The sequence below is a fragment of the Parasteatoda tepidariorum genome, chromosome 12, assembly GCF_982258835.1.
Source record: "Parasteatoda tepidariorum strain Cologne lab strain chromosome 12, Ptep-v5.0, whole genome shotgun sequence".
In the NCBI taxonomy this organism is placed as follows: Eukaryota; Metazoa; Arthropoda; class Arachnida; order Araneae; family Theridiidae; genus Parasteatoda; species Parasteatoda tepidariorum.
In genome coordinates, this window is record NC_141766.1 from 59,328,969 (window position 1) to 59,348,564 (window position 19,596).

Genomic DNA, 19,596 nt, shown 5'->3' on the forward strand with positions numbered 1-19,596 from the left:
ACTCAATTTGGTTTTTATCGCAATATTCTTTAGCTTGGTTGTTTGATCTCAATCTAGTTTTATCGCCTAGAGGGTAATAGTAAACATCTATTCTGCTACTTTTATTACGCGGTCTCTCAACTCTAGTCCATTCTGTTATTTTTAAAGGTTTTAATTTTAAATCTTTAGATTTAGCATGAACCTTATCTATTTCATTTTCATTGTTATCATCAAAATTGATGTCTGAATTCAGATTTATAAATAAAAAGTTTTCATTACTAGGTTTACCAAATAGTGTTTTAACTCCGTTTTTACTTTCATCAATTTTTACATGTATAGTTTCTATAGTTTTCCTGTCTTTAGGCAAGTAAATTCTATAACCTTTAGTATTGACTGCATATCCAGTTACAATTCCTACTTTTGCATTTGGTTGTAGTTTGTTCCTCTGAACTTTAGGGATATGAGCATACGCTAAAGATCCAAATACTTTGAAATGTTTAACTGACGGTTTATAACCATAGAAAATTTCAAACGGTGTTTTACCATCCAGTAGTTTGTGTTCACTACGATTCTTTACGTGAACAAAACAGTGCAGTGCTTCTGCCCAAAATCTACCTTTTAAACCACTATCGGCTAACATTGAGCGTATTCCCTCTCCAGCTACTCTGTTATAAGATTCGGCTACCCCATTTTGTTCTGGAGTGTATACTGAAGTTCTCTCCATACGTATACCTAATTCATTAAGAAAATCTTGAAATTTTACATTACAAAATTCCATGCCGTTATCACACCTTACAGATTTAAGTTTAACATTTAATTGTCTTTCATATTTTGCTAAATACAGTTTAAAGCAATTAAAAACTTCATGTTTATGTTTTATAGTAAAAATTTCAACATAACGAGAAAAATCATCTATTACAGATACGAAATATTCAGCTCCACCAACTGAATTTACTGGACTTTTGCCCCAAACATCCATATGTACTTTCTCTAATACACTTTTAGTCATTATACCGTGATTTACTTTAAAACTAGTTCTAGTCGATTTAGTTATTTTACAAGTATTACAAGTATCAAATTTACCACACAAATTATCTAAACCATTCACAACATTGTTTTGACTCATATGATTTAACATTCCAATATTTAAGTGGCAAAATCGTCTATGAACCAATTCCCTATCTAGACCTGTACTAAATGCTAATTCTTTAGTTACTACCACTTTTTCAACATAGCCTTTAAGTATATACAACTTATCAATTCTAGGTACAGTAAATAAATAGTTATGGTTTTTACCAAATACAGTCATTTTGTTTTTACCCCATTTTACGGTAATCCCTGCTAAATCCATATTCGAACAGCTTATTAAATTTCTACGCATATTGGGTGCAAAATATACATTTTCTAATTTTATGGGAACAAATTTATCTCTATCTTTAACATTAAAATGTATATCACCAATACCAAAAATATCAGACTTACTATTTTTATCTCCAACAAGTACTTGACTAGGATTCAAAGTCTTGAAGTTACTAAAGTAGTCTCTTTGTGTACAGAAGTGAGCTGTGCTGGCAGTGTCAATCAGGAATTCAACAAACTGCTTGTCTTTCCTTTGGCGAATTTCAGCATCTCTTATCGTAGTCAAATCACTGTAAAAAGTTTCCTTGGAATCTTGAGTTTTAGAATTCCGTTTCGTGGTTTTCTTCTTCAGGAAACATCTTTCCGCACTATGTCCTTTCTTATTGCAGTAGGAACACATAATTGTTGTTGTTGTATCATTGCCCAGGACGCGACCACTGCTTTTATTTCCATTCAACTTCCGATAGGCTTGCTTTCTAGTAGATGAAGTAGTATAAGCATCGGCGACTATGTCCTCTCCTCTGTCTTTCTGTTTTTGTTGTATCCTTCCAGATTCGATTAGGAGCTCCTTTTCAACATTAGAAATCGAAAAATCTTTATCTTCTAGTCGATAAAGCATTTGAACTAAGTTGTCATAATCTGCTGGCAATCTTCTAATTAATTGGAAACATGTGAGCTTTTCTGGCATTTCAAAATCTGCGTCATGAATCCGTTTCCTTTTTTCATTTACTAACTTGCAGAAAATACCAATAGTCTCCTTCTCTGGATTAAACTTCAATTCAAAGAATTCGTCAATAAGTCCGGCTAACCGTGCTCGGGAGGTAGGTTCAAAGTTTTCCTTCAAAATAGTCCACGCTGTCTTTCCGTCCTCTGTGTCGGCTATCAGCGGTTGAAACTGCTCATCAATTCCTTGGAATATAGTAGAGTAACTTCTAGCTTTTCGCATTTCATAAGAGCGTAAGTCTCTGTCTGTTGCATCAGTTGGTAATGGCTTCTCTGTACCACCAACAAATTCCCAAGAGCCTTTATCGATGAGTAATACTTTCATATTTATTTTCCAACTACTGTAATTGAAACTGTTTAGCTTTGTAAATCCCAATATGGAGCTGCTGTCATTTTCGGCCATCTCCAATCTATCTAAACGGCCCCAGTAGCGTTATAATAAACTTGCTTCTAAAGACGACAAAAGCTTAACTAAGATGGGCAGGCATGGCCCATAACCTTGCTGGCAGAGTTTAGTGCGTTGTGGAAAATGCCCAGCAAGCATAATGAAAAAGTCATCTTTTAAATAATCATAAATTTTATTAAGCAAGTAAAATCATAACTTAACTTAAACATCATAAAGGAAAACAATCTTCTCCATAACATGAGGTAACGAATTCAATAACATACAGTCATGAAAATTAAACGAAACAAAACTCCCAAATCCAATCTTGATTTGTTATATATATACAAAATAACAGTTGCATAATGAGGGTACTTACACACTCAAAATTAATACTATGCAAATTCTGTCTTTAAACTATTTTTAAATGTTCGAACTCCCTCTTTCAGAGGTTTTTCGAACTCGTGATCTCTGACTCTTACTCGAACCTTGTTCATTGAAATCCATAGTCTGACAGAAACGAAGAAATAAAAGCAGCGCATAAAAATGTCAGCCATGTACAAGAAGAAAAAACGGTTCGAGTATAGAATAAAAGCTATGTCCAAAATACAATAAAATGTAAAATTAAACATAACTTTTTATGCGCAAGAAAAATAAATGCGTGAAGACCGGCGAAAAAATAACTCATAAAAAAAAATATATATATATAAAGTAGGTATTGTGTTAATTAAATAAAAAAAAAACAAATATAGCGGGAAAAATAATGCATAAAAAAGTAAACGTGAAAATAAAGCGCTTAAGAAAAGGAGAAGCGTAAATATAGGGCGTAAGAAAAATAAAAACGTAAAATGTACGGTAAAGGATAGCGATATAAATAAAAGCAATGCGTAAAATTAAATATAAGAAAAGGAAACAAAAGTATAACATAAAGAAAAAAAAACGTAAATTATAATAAGGAGTAAATTTAGTATTAAATAAACGTAGAAACGAGTAAATGTGGCGCATAAAGAAACGAAGAAATAAAAGCAGCGCATAAAAATGTCAGCCATGTACAAGAAGAAAAAACGGTTCGAGTATAGTATAAAAGCTATGTCCAAAGTACAATAAAATGTAAAATTAAACATAACTTTTTATGCGCAAGAAAAATAAATGCGTGAAGACAGGCGAAAAAATAACTCATAAAAAAAAAATATATATATATATATATAAAGTAGGTATTGTGTTAATTAAATAAAAAAAAACAAATATAGCGGGAAAAATAATGCATAAAAAAGTAAACGTGAAAATGAAACGCTTAAGAAAAGGAGAAGCGTAAATATAGGGCGTAAGAAAAATAAAAACGTAAAATGTACGGTAAAGGATAGTGATATAAATAAAAGCAATGCGTAAAATTAAATGTAAGAAAAGGAAACAAAAGTATAACATAAAGAAAAAAAAACGTATATTATAATAAGGTGTAAATTTAGTATTAAATAAACGTAGAAACGAGTAAATGTGGCGCATAAAAAAACGAGGAAATAAAAGCAGCGCATAAAAATGTCAGCTATGTACAAGAAGAAAAAACGTTTTGAGTAAAGTATAAAAGCTATGCCCAAAATAGTAGAAAGTAGGTAATGCGTTATTTAAGTAAAAAATATAAATTTAGCGATTAAAAATAATGCACAAAAAAAGTAAACGTGAAAAATAAACGCTTAAGAAGAGGAGAAGCGTAAATATAGGGCATAAGGAAAAAATACCGTAAAATGTATGGTAAAGGATAGCGAAATAATTAAAGCAATGCTTAAATTAATGATATGAAAAGGAAACAAAAGTATTACATAAAGAAATAAAAGCGTAAAATATATTAAGGAGTAAATTTAATAAAAGTATAAATGTGGCGCATTAAAGTAAAAGCCATCCAGAAGTTATAGCAGTGCGTAAAAGTAAAGTATCAAAAAACAAACCGCTTTAAGTAAAGAAAAAAAAACAACGAGTAAAGTACAATAAATGTAAAAATAAAAACGAATAAACAACGAATAAAGTACAATAAATTTTAAAAGTTAAACATAACTTTTTATGCATAAAATAAAATAAATGCGTGAGGAAAGGCGAAAAAATAACGCTTAAGAAAAATTATATATGAAGTAGATAGTGTGTTAATTAAGTAAAAAACAAATTTATCGAGTAAAAATAGTGCATAGAAAAGGAACGTTTAAGAAGATCAGAAGCGTAAATATAGCTTATAAAGACCCGTAAAATGTACAGTAAAGTATAGCGTAAATGAATAAAAGTACTGCGCAAGAAAAGTAAACAAAAGCAATGCATTTAGAAAAGAAAGCGTAAATTTATTAATAGAATAAACGTAGAAACGAATAAATGCAGTGCATAAAAGTAACACGTTATAAAAGCAAATAAGTTAAAAACAATTCGTACAAAAGTAAAAATCATGTATAAGAAGAAGAAAAAACGTTTTAAGTTAAGTATAAAAGCAACGTGCTAACTACATTAAAGTGTAAAAGTTAAACATAACTTTTTTATGGGTGTGAAAAATAAATGCGTGAGGAAAGGCGAAAAAATAAAGCATAAGAAAAATAGAATATAATGTTGATAGTGTTTATAAATTAAATTTAAAAAAATGGACAAAAAGTAACACTTAGAACGAGAAGTGTAAATATGCGTCATAAAGGAAAAAAATTCTAGTAAAATGTAGAGTAAAGGATAGCGCAAATAATTAAAAGCAACACGTAAAAGTAATGAGAAAAGAAAACAATAATAATGCATAAAGAAAAAAACGCGTAAACGAATTAATTCGTATTAAATCATAACGCGTAAAAGTACGAGACACGTAAGGAAAGTAAATGCGTAACTATAAAGAAGAGTAACGCGTAAAATATAAAGTGTGGAGAAAAGAATGAAAAGGAGCAACGCTTAAAATTAAGGCATGATAAAGTAAAGAAAGTCAAGGCGTAAATGCAACTCTAAATAAAAAGAAACACATAAGATAAAATGCATACATAGATCTTGTAAAATAAGGCATAAAAATTAACGCTTGAAGAAGTATACGCGTATAAATAACACATAAAAAAGTAAATTTAAACTTAAGAAAAGTTATGTGAAAGTATTTAATGTCTAAATGTAACGCATAAAGAAAAGTAATTCAAAAAATTAAATAACACTTAAAGTAATGCGGAAGGAAAGTAAAAAATAATGCAGAAAAAACGTAACGCATGAAAAAAAGGAATTCAAAAACTTAATGACAAGCAACAAAGTTAAGTAATAACGTTTAAAAGTCGCGTAACAATGAAACGTATAATGTGTAAAAATAACTCATTCGCATAGAGAAAAGCAACGCGTAAAAAATCGTATATGAGAAATCGCGTAAATTATAATGCATATTATAAGAAAAAAGTACCAAATAAAGAAAAATAATCCGTAAAATTAGATTACACGTGAAAGAAATGAAAAGCTTAAAGAAATTGGAAAACTGAAAAGTTACGCATTAAAAATAAACAAGTAAAAAACTCGTAGAAAAGTAAGAGTATAAATGTAACGTATAAAATAAAAGAGAGGAAAAAATGTACAGTAAATGGTGTTTAAAATAAGAAAAGTTAAGATAAGTAAGGAGTAAAAATTATAAGAGAAAGTAAAGTATCAAGAGAATTAGAGCCTAAAATATAAGGGGGACTGGAAAGTAACGTAGTTTTGGTGCATTTGATATTTATTATCAAAATTTTCTTTTTAATCAACAAAGTATTCACCCTCGTTAGCAACAAGCTTTCAATGTCGGGTCGAAATGAAACGGATTGCTTTTTAAGACTAACGAATATTTAATGCCCAGAAACACTACTTTCCGGTCCGCCTAATATAAGGAATGTAACCAGTAAAAGTGACGTCTGAAAAATGAAAACGCATTGAAGTCGCATAAATAAAAGTAAAGCGTGAAGCGTAGCAAATCTCGAAATTAAAAGTAATGTGCAAAATAAGGAAACTCGTTAAAGTTACAAATATCAAAAGAAAAAAAAATAACGCATTATAAAATTAAAAGTAACTCTTAAGGTAAGTAAGGCGTACGGAAAAGTAATACATAAAAGTCAATAGCGCATGAAAGTAAGTATAGTGCGTTATAGCAATGTGTAAGAAAATCATACTCTAATAGTAACACAGAAGAAAAATTAAAGTAGTTATTAAAAAAGTAAACGCGAAAAATATGAAACTTAAAAGTAAAGGTTAACTAGATACCGCTAAATGAAAAGTAACAAGTAAAATGTAGGGCAAAGGATTAAATGTTAGGTTTAAAAACATAAAAATGCCACGCATAAAGAAAAACTATATCTAATTAAATTTGGTGAGTAATTAGTTAAACAAACAAAAATCGTTAGATCTTTGAACAAGCGTAATAATGCTCTTCACTACATTCAGTCGGACAAAAAAAAATTATAATAAACTACGAATTTACATCTCTTTAATAAAAATTGTTTTAGTTTTAAAAAAAAACATCTCGAACTGATAGTTTAACAGTAAAATTTGTAAGAGCATGTTATAAAGAGGTTAAATAGTGCACTTTTTATTACAGGATCTTAAAAGATATCGATTTGTAAAAGTGATTGTTAAAATCGATAAGTAGCAGAACTATTTGGAAGATTATAGTACATTATGATTCAGCTTATACCATCCTCGTCGTGTTCGTTACAGTCTCCATCGTACCTTAAATTGGCTCCTATGCAATTATTCCTATTTATGCAAGAACAATTTAAAATCTTCAAGAAACTGAAAGGATTTCCAAGTGTTACGATGGCAAACAATTCAAGTCACTGGACAGATTTGAGCGAGTAAGTTTCGTTGAAAGAAGACTATTTTTGATGAAGTAATCGCATATCTTTCGTGTATACATAAAAAGGACTGAAATATGTTAAGTCTGCTAAGTTATCTTATTTAAATGTAAATTTATTTTTCAAATATTTTACAGCTGATTCTTGCAGATGTAATTAAAATGTATGGCGTGTGTGTATCTTTCTTTACCCCCAAAAGCATGAAATAAGGTTCTAAAAATAAGAGTAAAACACAAATGTTATATTCTTGAAACTAAAATACAATTGAAAATTCATATCGTAAACTATTAACAGAATCTTAATTTCATCGAAATCTCAGTTATAAGCTTTATACTAAATCTCAGCTTTATAAAGTAAAATTTACCTAATTTTTGTAAGATAAAATTCAATTGAAATACTCTTTCTCATTTTGTTGATTTATTACAAGTAAACATGCTTAGTCAGATAAGAGATGAAAATATTTACCCCGTCCTGCCCCAATTCAGGGCATACGGGTAAATGTTAATTACAACCAAGTAAAGAACATAAAGTGCATAAAATACATAAGTCTTATGACAACAGCTCGTAAACTTTGCGGGCGATCAAGACAGTTGAACCAAATTAGCCATCTACAATTAGTCAGAATATTATATCTTTAAGAAAACATGACAAATATATCAGTCATGAAAAGTTCAGTTCAGCAGATCCTAAAGTATGGATTAAAAGCACAATTAAATTTAAAACGCCAGCAATATTAGAAGCAAATTAAAATATAAATTGCCATTCTAGGTCAACAGACCCTTATATTGAGGCAATCAAATGGCATAAAATTTTTAAAAAATTGGCTTAGTTAGAAAAGAGAGATACTATTTCAGTCATTGTGTAATTACATCTGAGCATTGGTTACAAATTGACTTATTGTGAAGTAAAAAGTAGCACTCTAAACAGGCAATTAGTTTGGTAAATACTAATATTCTTGCAAGTGCAAACTGTATAATAATTATTAGAAAATTATGGTTCCTGTAAACAATAGTGAAACAGTAAGACACAAGCAAAACAGACTTAAGTGAAGTAAACATAAACGACTCGTAAATTAGCGAGAGAATAAAGTTATAAAGATAAGTAAAGCGTAATATATAATATCGGGCAAAATTGAAAGAAACTTATAAAAAGTAAATAATGAATGGGATAAATGAAAACACACATAATAAGAGTAAACACGTAAATTACAAATATTGATGCTCAAAATATAATCTGTAATGGAGACGCATGAGGTAAGTAAAATTAAAAGGAAGGGCAAGTACAACATCATGTATAAAGTACTGGTAAGATAAGAAATTATAATGCGTGTAACAAGTAAAAGCAAAGCATTAAAGAGTAAACGTATATATAGCCATTTTTTGTCTATTGATATATAAAAGTTTTTTTGTAAAGCGAAGCATCTCAATTAACGCGTGGAGTCTATCTTTTAAAATAAAAATCGCCAAAAGTAAAAAATGTCGTATAATTAAATTGTAGCATCATGACAATTAACACGTAATAAAAGTAATCATGTAAATGTAAGGCATAGAGAAAAAATATCCTTTAAAATAAGCTACGAATATTTTCATGCTTCAATTTACACCCAACTAATGCATAAAAAAGTAAGGCAAAAATTAACTCGCAATATAAGACAAATAATATAAACAAACTCAAAGAAAAGGAACTCCTAAAATTATGCATAAGTAAATCATAAAAAAGTAGCGCATAAGAATAAATTCGGAAAATATAAAACTTAACTCATAAGATAAGTATCGCTTAAGAATAATTAACAGATAACATATCAAAGCGCGAGAAAATGCGATTATTTCTTTTGCGCCGCAATTTGCTGACTTAATTTACTCTATCTTTCTCAATGAGTCGTTTAATATACACGTTACTTTTTTACAAGGTACATATTGTAGCGTATCTACCACTATAAAATTACAATTCACTAGTATATAAGACATGTTAAACTCGACTCTATGTTGGGGTTGACATGGTCTGTCGTTACTCTCCCTACATTGGTGACCCGGACGTGATGTGAACACGCCTACCTTGGCAAAAAAGCCCACTTTGATCTGGATACGCCTACTTCGTTGGATGGTCCACATTGAACAGTTGACTAGCTACTTGTGACTGCGACATTATCCACCTCCTCGCACTGTTGCTACTCAGTCACGTCTCGATCACGCACAACGTCGGCTTGCATACTTATGATTACTCGACTGCTAACGGCAACAGAGGAGCGACTACGACCGTGAAGTTAATACACCTCTCACATTCAGCACTCAAAAAATACGGTAATCTTAATACAGCTCTCCCGGCTTCTCACAAAACAGCAATGAATCAACTAGTGGTATTCGTTCATCGAATTCTATCAGAGATATAATTCTAGTGGAGTACTGTAGCGTATCTACCACTACAAAATTACAATTCACTAGTATATAAGACATGTTAAACTCGACTCTATGTTGGGGTACCTTTTCATAGATGACGGTTGACATGGTCTGTAACTCCACCCCCCACAATATATTGAATGCATTTTTTTCTCGCAATTTTCATTATAATCTACGAGTTGCTTTCCTCATGCAATATTTCTGCACGTTTAATTTCTTTATACGTTACTTTTAATTTTTCTCCTTTTACTTTTCTCATGCGTTACTTTTACTTATCCTATGCAATATATTTACGCGTGTTTTATTATGCATTACCTTTACGTTTCTCAAGAACTATTCTTTTTTTTTCATGTGCCTTACTTTTAATGTTTGATTGATTTATTCGTTATTTTTAAGCGCTTTTTTATCTAGCCCGTTGCTTTTAATTTCGATGGTTACTGTATTTTGCGCATTACTCTTTATGCATACTTTTACGAGTTTAATTTTCTTATGCGTTTTTAACATTACGTTTTGTGAGTTACATTTCTTTATGCTTCGTTTTCACTCGGTTACATTTCATGGGCTATTTTTACTTTACCTATGCGTTGCTTAAACATGTTTTTTTTCTTACTCGTTACCTTTAATTTCGCACAATATTATATGTGTTTCATTTTCTCTTCAATTTTATACGTTACTGTATATTTATGCCTTGTGGCATAATTATCCTTAAGCGTCTACATCATTGCAATTTTTTTATGCGTTATTTTTACGAGCTAACTTTTTATACGTTGCATTTACGCGTTTATTTTTCTTACGCATAAAGATGCTATGTTCAACTTTCTTTTTACACGTTATTAAATTTTGCACGTTACTCATCTTATGCATAACTCATATTCTTCCATGTTTTATATGTCGCATTACTTTTCTTACACGTTACTTCTACTTTTTAAACATATGTCAGTTTTGCGCTTTATTTCTACGCCTTACACGTTTACTTCCTATTGTAATACTTTCATTTTACATATGATCCTTAGCTTTGGTATCCAGGTGACCTGCATGCGAACACTTTAAGGTAGAAAAATTCTGATACCGCACTCCCTATGCAGGGTGATCAAAGTGGTCACCCACCCGCTTGCTGACAACAGCCTATTAAATACGGTGATATGATCTCAGATCTCGGGGTTTCAATCATAACAAACGCCTTTTAACATAAAATATATTTAATAACAAGAAGGATGATGATAATGGTACAGTGTCATGGAGGAAACTGATTAGAAACTAATGATTTTACATTACTGCGCTGAGCGCCATCTATTGAGTATTAGAAATAATAATTAATATGGAGAAATATTATTAACACAGCCAGTGATGCTTAACTTCGGTATTTACGATCAAGTCTACTGCGGGACTAACACGCGTTAAAATAGGGTGCGGTAGACGCTAAATGAAAAGGAATGCATAGAGAACAGTAACGAGTAAAATATAAGGGAAAGAGTTAAGTATGGAGTGAAGAATCGAGCAACTCTTAAAAGTGAAAGTAAGGTATAAGTAAAGTTACCGCGCAACTAATGCGTAATAAAAATAAACGGGCAATAAGTAAAGCATGAACAATAAACGAGTGAAATTAAAGGTAAAAGAAAGTGCATTAAACTATGGAGTGGAGAAAGTAGGAGAACAATGTGCAAAAGTAACGAGTAAAAAAAATACAAGCGTAAAAGTAACACATAAGAAAAGTTACACGCAAAAGTAGTGCATAAGAAAACTAAATGCTCCAAAAAAAGTAAGGCGTTACAATAAAGTATGAAAGTAACACATAAGAAAAGTAAATTTAACATATAAGAAAATTTATGTGTCTAGTTAAAGCGTTTAAGCTATAATTTTCAAGCTCGGACGAAAGTAGGCCTCTATGGCTCTAACCACCGTAAAAAAGAAAATTTTTATAGAAGAAAAAAAAAATTTTTTATTCGTGAAATGGTTAAAACTGGAAAAATCCGGGAAAAATAATTTATTTATTATTATTTTATATTATTTTTAATCTTGTTTTACAATATTTTCGATACTTTAGAGCAGGGTTTCTTAACCTGTGGTTCATCAACCCCTAAGAGGTCCATGAGTCATATTTTGGGGGTTCGCTAACTACTCCTAATTTTTAAAACGTTTGGAAGCCTACCCATTGCCTGCAAAGCGATCTATGGCAGCTATAATTCCGTTTGCTACTGTATATCTTTGAGAAGCGGGATTTTCCACACTCGTGGCAATAAAAACAAAACATCGAAATCGATTGAATGTTGAACATGATATGCGCGTTGCTTTGTCGAAAACTATCCCCCAATTCAATTAGTTAATTAAGGAAAAGCAGCAGCAACCTTCACATTAAAAATTTTAATTATAAAAATTTTGTATACTATTAAAATAATAAGGCAGGTCGTTGGGCTACCTAAGCAGGGGTGCCATCCCCTCTGACGAGGATCAAAATTGCGATGGCATGTCTTCGGATCATCCTCATGGATGTTTCCCAGACCGTCGCCAATAGCCCATTGTGCAGCTCTAGTGCGACGTAAATTAGCTACAACAACAACATTAAAATAATAAAATTAAATGTTTTCTAATAATGGATGGTTTTTGCAATTATTTTTTTCACAGGGGGGTGGTCCGTGACTTCTTAAAATTTTTTAAAAGGGGTCCATTATACGAAAAAGGTTAAGAAACACTGCTTTAGAGTAATGTTTCAACTAACCTAATTGTTTAATTTACATAGTTATTGTAATTGATTTTATGTTGCTTATTAATCCAAACTAATTTCTCATGAATCCGTTAACTCCGAATTTCTATATCAAAATTTTCGAAGGACATCAAGAAGATATAAATTTTTCACATTTGGAGGTAAGCAAATGTTTTTATTAAATCATCTTTGTGGTTAGGGAAAACCTATGGAATGTTTGCACAGTTTTTCATTTATACATTTTTTAACATAATAATTTTCAAAGTTGAAATTATTAATTATCTAATAGCTTATTATATTTGCCCCTGTTTACATCAATATTTTTTACTTAAATTGAAAACTTTGTCAAATTGAAAAATATGTTTTATAAATAATTTTTAAGAGTTGAGGAACCAGGCCAAAACTTCTTAATAAAGGATAACCTGACCTACTTTGTTCTAAAGGATGAGTATTTAAAGAACCAACAAAGCAATATATAAGTATCTAAAATATGTGATAATTTTGTTTAAAGAAACATCAAATCTAATTATTTACTGTTGAAAAGTAAGAAATCTGAAGCTACACTGTTAAATATTAATGCTTATTAAGGAATGAATGTTAAGATTTATTCAGTCATTTGAACTTAATAGAGGGAAATATATATTTTTTATTTATTTATATAGTTTTTTACTTATTTATTTAGTTACCACTATTCACTTCCCTCTTCGATAGGCCTATTTACCAAAATTCTTCATTTGGTCTATTTTGAAGGAAATTCAGACAACAGATGTGACTTTATTTTAATTTTACTTATTGCTAAAAGACGGAAGCAACATGTGATATTGCTTGATAGAGCATTGAAGTCAAGTGATCATTAGATAAACAAATTTTTAAATATATATGTGGAAAAAAATTGTTCAATCCTCCTATCTGACCTAATTTTTATGTTTTGCCTAAATATGAAATATGTTTAATTTGTAAAATATTATATTTCTTACACAAATTTCATTTGTTTATATGGCTTATGGTTTTATTGTTTATCGATCATACTTGTTTCTATTTTTAACTCCTTCAGTTTTCTTGTTATTATGTGTTTAAAGTAAGGCTTTTAAATCAAAGTCGAAACAACTTCTTAAAATCCTAAATCAAAACTATTTGTGAAGTTTTGACAGATTTGTTTTAATTTTAAGCCTGTGCATTAAATTTAATAAAACAAAAACAAATAAGATGTAAATTAAAAAAATATAAATAAATGACTGGATAAAATAAAAATAAAAACTTCGTTGTCATTAGAAAGGAACATATCATCTCTTAAATAATTTGAGTATTAATAAATTGCTTAAAAATAAACAATTTTTTTAATTTAAGAGGTAAAAGATTTTTTTGATTTGTTTAAAAGGTAATTTTGACCCATCATTTGCTTATGAAACTATTTAATATCTATTTCTAAGGATCGTAACTCCTTTTTATTTCAATTTAAAATTGCACAAATGTTACATTTAGTGCTTTTATATGATATGCTGCAGTTTCAAATAGTACCTAAAAAATGACTGAAATTGTCAATTCAAAACACAATTAACTAATACTTTTGAATATGAATTTAAATAACTCCACACGTTTTGTTTTGCTATCTCATTTTATGCTCGTATTATTTAGAGCAGACAGTTGCGTGTGGGTGTGTGGATGATGTAAGTAAAAAAGGCATACAAAAAAATCCAATTTAATTTACGTCCATGCCCTCGATATTATATTTTTAAACTCCTTGAAAAAAATTAAGTAAAAAAGGTATACAAATTAATTGTCGCTAACAAATTAATATTAAGTAAGAACGAAACAAAAAAGATATCGAAATATGCTGAATCAGTAATGAGACAGGCGGGTGAAAGACATCGAAACCAATTTGTTTAAATTGTAAAACTAGAAGGTGATTCGGAAATCTATCCGGCTTTAATTTTTTTTCCTGTCTCAAAATTTATCAGGGGCAATTCGTAAGAGTTCAATATGGGCTATGTTTTTTCATTGATTTAATATTTATCATTAACAGATATTTGTCTTTTAAAGCATTTCATTCTAAAATAAAAATAATTATTCTATAATTGTAATTATCTTAAACTAATTGATATAAAGCTTTAGTGCATTCCATTGATATATTGAATGCTTGTTTTAGCTGAATGCCCGGCGCTAATGCTCTTTCATATCCTACCCACTGTACACCTGTAACTGATACTTCTAACCCGTCACATTTATTCTCTCTGATATTTAATAAATCTTAAAAATGTAAGCCAAATATTTACATAAATGATAATTTTTATTATTGCACAAAAATGTAACAAATGCTCTTAAGACAATTAAGAAGAAAGCAAAAGTAATGAAGAAATATTTTTAATATAAACATCAATTAAATAATATCAGCTTATAATATATGTATATATATATATGTTTTTTTTTACAAACAGTATTAATATAATCGCCCTCACTTGCTCCAGGGTGTAGGGCATTTGTATATTTCCTAAAATGGAAAAATTTGCTTCGATTATAAACTGGAATAAGGAGGTATTAAACAGCTGGGGGTTGCTGGTTGCATTCATTATCATCCTTGTAGCAATTAGCTTTTTCTCTATATTGCTTCTTTAGTCAACATGGCTTATTTTTTACAAGTACATCATTACTAGATGATTATAATGTATTCTTATCTAATACATTAGAAAAAGCGAAAACTTGCAGATTGAGAATTGTACCGAAATCAGGAATATATACAAAAACTTTTCTTCTAAAAATACACACTTTTTATGTAAATAAAATGTAAGGTATTAATTACTAATTGCTCACTATTTCTAAATTCATAGTATTGAAATATTTATTTAGATATAGAGAAGAAAGTTATATGAATTTGATATACTTAGTTTAATTGTATTGTTTTTTAAAAATAATTTATCTGCAATATTAATATTTAAAACAAGTGTAGAAGTCAAAGTGTAAGAAAATCGCTTTATTTCCAAAATCGGATTTGACTTGCAATGCTAAAATCCATTTTTAGTATTTATGTCTAAATAGTTAAGGTGGAAGTAGTAGAACACAAAATAACGCCTTAAGAAAAAATTACGACATTTCTCGCAAAAGAAGGAAAAATAAAAAGAGCTATTTTGGTAATGAAATCAAAATATATGGTATTTAAACCATTAATTTGGTAGTTTTTTCCGTTCGCATTGCAACAGTTTATCGAAAATTCTGGTTTTAAAAGCTCTTATTACCACACATTTAATAAAAATGCAAAACGGAAAAATGATATTAACTGAATTACTGCTGCCATGCTCTAAGTCAGCGGTTCCCTCGTATTATATAGGCTTCCCTCTACGGAGCCCTAAATAATCGTTAAAGTACGGAACCCTAAGTAATTGTGAATGTCATAACCTTAAAAAAGACTATCTTAAAAATATTTAGTTAGAGGAATGAAGATTTTTCATCGTTTTATCATTAACAATATAAGAGACTTGTTATAAACGTTAAAAATGGTAATTTAGAAAACATTTTTCTTTTCAAAAGAATTTAGTTATTTTAATTTGATTTGAAAAGAGAAGTATGAAATGCTAATGTAATATTTTATAAGAATTTTTCTTTTCCTAATTTGTTATGCATTCAACACATTGTTTTCAGAAATATATTTTCATTTAAAAAAAATGTCATTTCTATTTAATTGGTATTTTACTTCAAATAATTTAATGAAGGAAACCGAAAGTTTATATAAGATATGATTTATAGGTTGGATCTAAAAATTATCAGAGATTATGAAAAGTACTAACTAGAAGTTATAAAAGTATTTATCCCTGGTAATAATAAGTACTAATTCGCAAAATCTCTTAAACATTCCCGAAACCCTAAAGTTCCATAGAACACAGTTCGGAACTGCTTCTCTAAGGTATCATGATAAAATTTAAAAAAATTACCACATTTACTACCGAACAGCACGGTAAAAAAAAAACTATATTTTTATGTTAATTTCATGAGAAGTTTTGATCAAATCGTTACGGAATAAAATTATCCTGTTTTTTGGTGATCCCATAAATTTTACTATATTCTAATAGTTTTGACCATGCTTTTTTTTTCCTTCCTCAGTGCGGTCAGTACACTCTAAAAACTGTACCTCTGATTTCAGAGGCACATTTGGATCATTTGTGCCTCTGAATTTTAAGGGCACAACGTACCTTTAAAAATGAAAGGCACAATGTACCTCTGATTTCAGTGGCACATTTGGATCGTTTGTGCCCCTGAATTTTAAGGGCACAACGTACCTTTAAAAATGAAAGGCACAATGTACCTCTGATTTCAGAGACACATTTGGATCGTTTGTGCCTCTGAATTTTAAGGGCACAACGTACCTTTAAAAATGAAAGGCACAATGTATCTCTGATTTCAGAGGCAAAATCAGATGTACCTCTTAACTTGAAAGGTACACTGTACCTTAGATTTTGCTTTTGTGTACCGCTCATTGAAACAAGCATTTAGTGGTTCCAAAACCTGTTATTTACCAGATTTGAACACATTTTTTTTTTTTTACCTATTTGTAATTTGCTAGCACTTCATATAAAAAGGGACTTTCTATTTGGTTTACACTATTACCAAGATATTAATTATAATAATTCTTAATGAAAAATATTTCTCCATTCTTTGAATATTGGCCACTTGAAAGTGATCATTTCAAGGGATTCCATCTAAGGCTTTTTCACAGACAATTATAAAATATGCAAATTTATACCATTTCTTTAATTATGTAGCGTTTAATGATACTTCAACAACTAAAATGGTGCTTTTCTGATCAGATATAGGTACAAAAAGATAATATTTATCTCTGTTAAGCCAAGTCAATAATAATTCATGGATTTTTTTTTCAAAAAGCATCCTCAAAATGGAAATTTCTTATAAATTTAGATATTTTTTAAATATTTAGAGATTTAATAAAATAGTTTTATAAGGATCAAAACTGAACACTAAATATCATGAAATCTAATATCTTTTATTTTCACACATAAAGAACAATTTTACATAATTTAGTAACAGTTGCAATATGATGTATACAGTTGTACAAATATGGAAAAACATAGAACTTACATAGAATATTTTAAAATGATGGATGTAGATTTTGACAACTTGGATATTTTATAACATAAAATATGTTTAATAAAATGACTTAACAAGTGTAAAATGAAAGATTTCCTTCCATTGACATGAATTTTTTTAAAATCCAGATTTTGGCGAAGCATATTAACCCGTTAGGCGCCATCATTCCCATTTTGGGAACATTAGCTTTCAATTTTTTTAGAACTAACTGTACTTAATATTATTTAATCGATGATTTTATTTCAGCCCAAAATATATGAAAAGCCTTCTGCAATTTTTTTGGGAAAGCTTGTTTCAGAATTTTTTTTATTGTATTTTAAAAAACGTGAAATTCTGTATTTTTGTCCCAATCATTAAACATGCATTTGTTTAATAAATATTATTAAAATAAGAATTACTTTCGTGCTTCAACTTATTTACAACAATCGGATTATAGTCGGATTGAGGATTAATAAACTTCAAACTTCTATCTTAATTCTCTTTTTTATAATCCGAATTTCGATGTCTACAGTATTTCTTAAAATGTCCTATTTCACTACAATAGAAACATTCACTTTCAGATCTAAATTTCTTCACAATACTTGGCGAATTCCATTTCTCATTAAAATGTTCTTTCTGGCGATCGTTATTACACGGAATATCTTGTGGATTATACTGAAAATTGGCAATGAGATTTTCTTTAAAGTAATAATAATTATAATCATAAATTTCTGACCTTTCAGCAGGAATAAGCTGTAAAGCACACGAAAACCAAAGATCGAAATTCACACTAAATCTCTTCGCTTTCTGTTCAAAGAGTTCGAAGTACCGTCGAATTCCACACTTCTTGGCATCAATTTTAAACATCTCATTCACTAATTTTTTCTTAAGTAGGAAATCCATAATAACAATAATATTTGTCACCAATTCTTTCAAAAACTTAATAAAACATTTCTGGAACGGATCCCAACGCTGCCACCAATTAAATACATAGCTGTAGCGTATCAAGCCATATTAAAGAACTGTTGAGTTTTTTTATATAAACATTTATTTCACACCACAACAAATACAATAACAAATATAAAGTACCCGTAACGGGATAGTTAAATCTCATAAAGGAAACTAGAAAAAGTGCCCGTAGCGGGATATATGAAAACTCACCCGTAACGGGATAGATAAAATATCAAGGCACTCTAGATAAACCCGTAACGGGTAATATGAAAACTCAAATTCCGCACTAAACTAATTCTAAAAAATCAACAACTTTCTGGTGTTCTAATTTTATCGTCTGCTTTTATTATTTGTATTTCGTCATAAAATATTTCATTGATGTGCGCATGCGCTTCTTCTCCGTTACATCGTACCGAAGAAAAAGAATTGAAGCCCATTTGAGAGGCACAGGGAACCGGTAAAATCCTTTCGTACCGCGCATTGACTCGCGTTTGTTTTGGTGCCTTTCATTTCTTGTGGTGCCTCTCATTTTTAAAGGCACATTAGTTATGTGCCTCTAACACGAGAAAATGAAGGGTACATTTAGCTTGTGCCTTTTATTTAAGAGGTACAGTTTTTAGAGTGTACCATGGATCACATTTCATAAAAGATACTGTATTGCAGCATGCGAACAGATGCGTTTTTCACAAAATTTCAGAAGGTCTTCTATTCTGACATTTCAATTTTTTTCTTCTCTCAAAATTGAAAGGGGGTGGGGAAACACGTGTCTAATAGTTTAATGTAAAGAACATATCGAAAGTTTTTAGCAAAATCAGGAGCGTCAAGTATTCAAATGACTCTTAATTTATTAAATTAAAAAAAATAAATAAAGCCCGCAAGGCAGGAGTGTATATTCGGGGCTGATGATCATGAAATCTAACGCAAAACTTAGAGATCGTGGGTTCTATTCCAGCTGATGACAGCTTTTTAACTTTTATTTCCTAATAGAAAAACATGTTTTTCTTATTTTTTTTAAAGTATGCTTGTTAAAAAACTAATAATTTAACAATTATTTAAAAAACTAGAAGGCTCTACCTTTGCTCTCCAACCCTCGTGGTTGTTTCTCATTGATCATTGCAGATTAAGAGGAGGAAAGGTTTACCTTCCATTTTTCTTTTTTTTTTTACAAAAATTACGATTGAATTGTAATTATGATAGTATATTATATCATAATATACTATCACC

General features: G+C 29.8%; 1 protein-coding gene across 1 annotated transcript in view; it reads left to right on the forward strand.

The window, feature by feature from the left end:
• LOC147801111 (coatomer subunit gamma-1-like) overlaps positions 1-9,060 on the forward strand; it is a 66,408-nt gene extending 57,348 nt beyond the window's left edge. The window contains exon 10 of the mRNA XM_087155852.1: positions 6,996-9,060. The gene's annotated coding sequence lies outside the window, so the exon portion shown is untranslated. The remainder of the gene's footprint in view (positions 1-6,995) is intronic.
• The last annotated feature ends 10,536 nt before the right edge of the window (positions 9,061-19,596 follow it).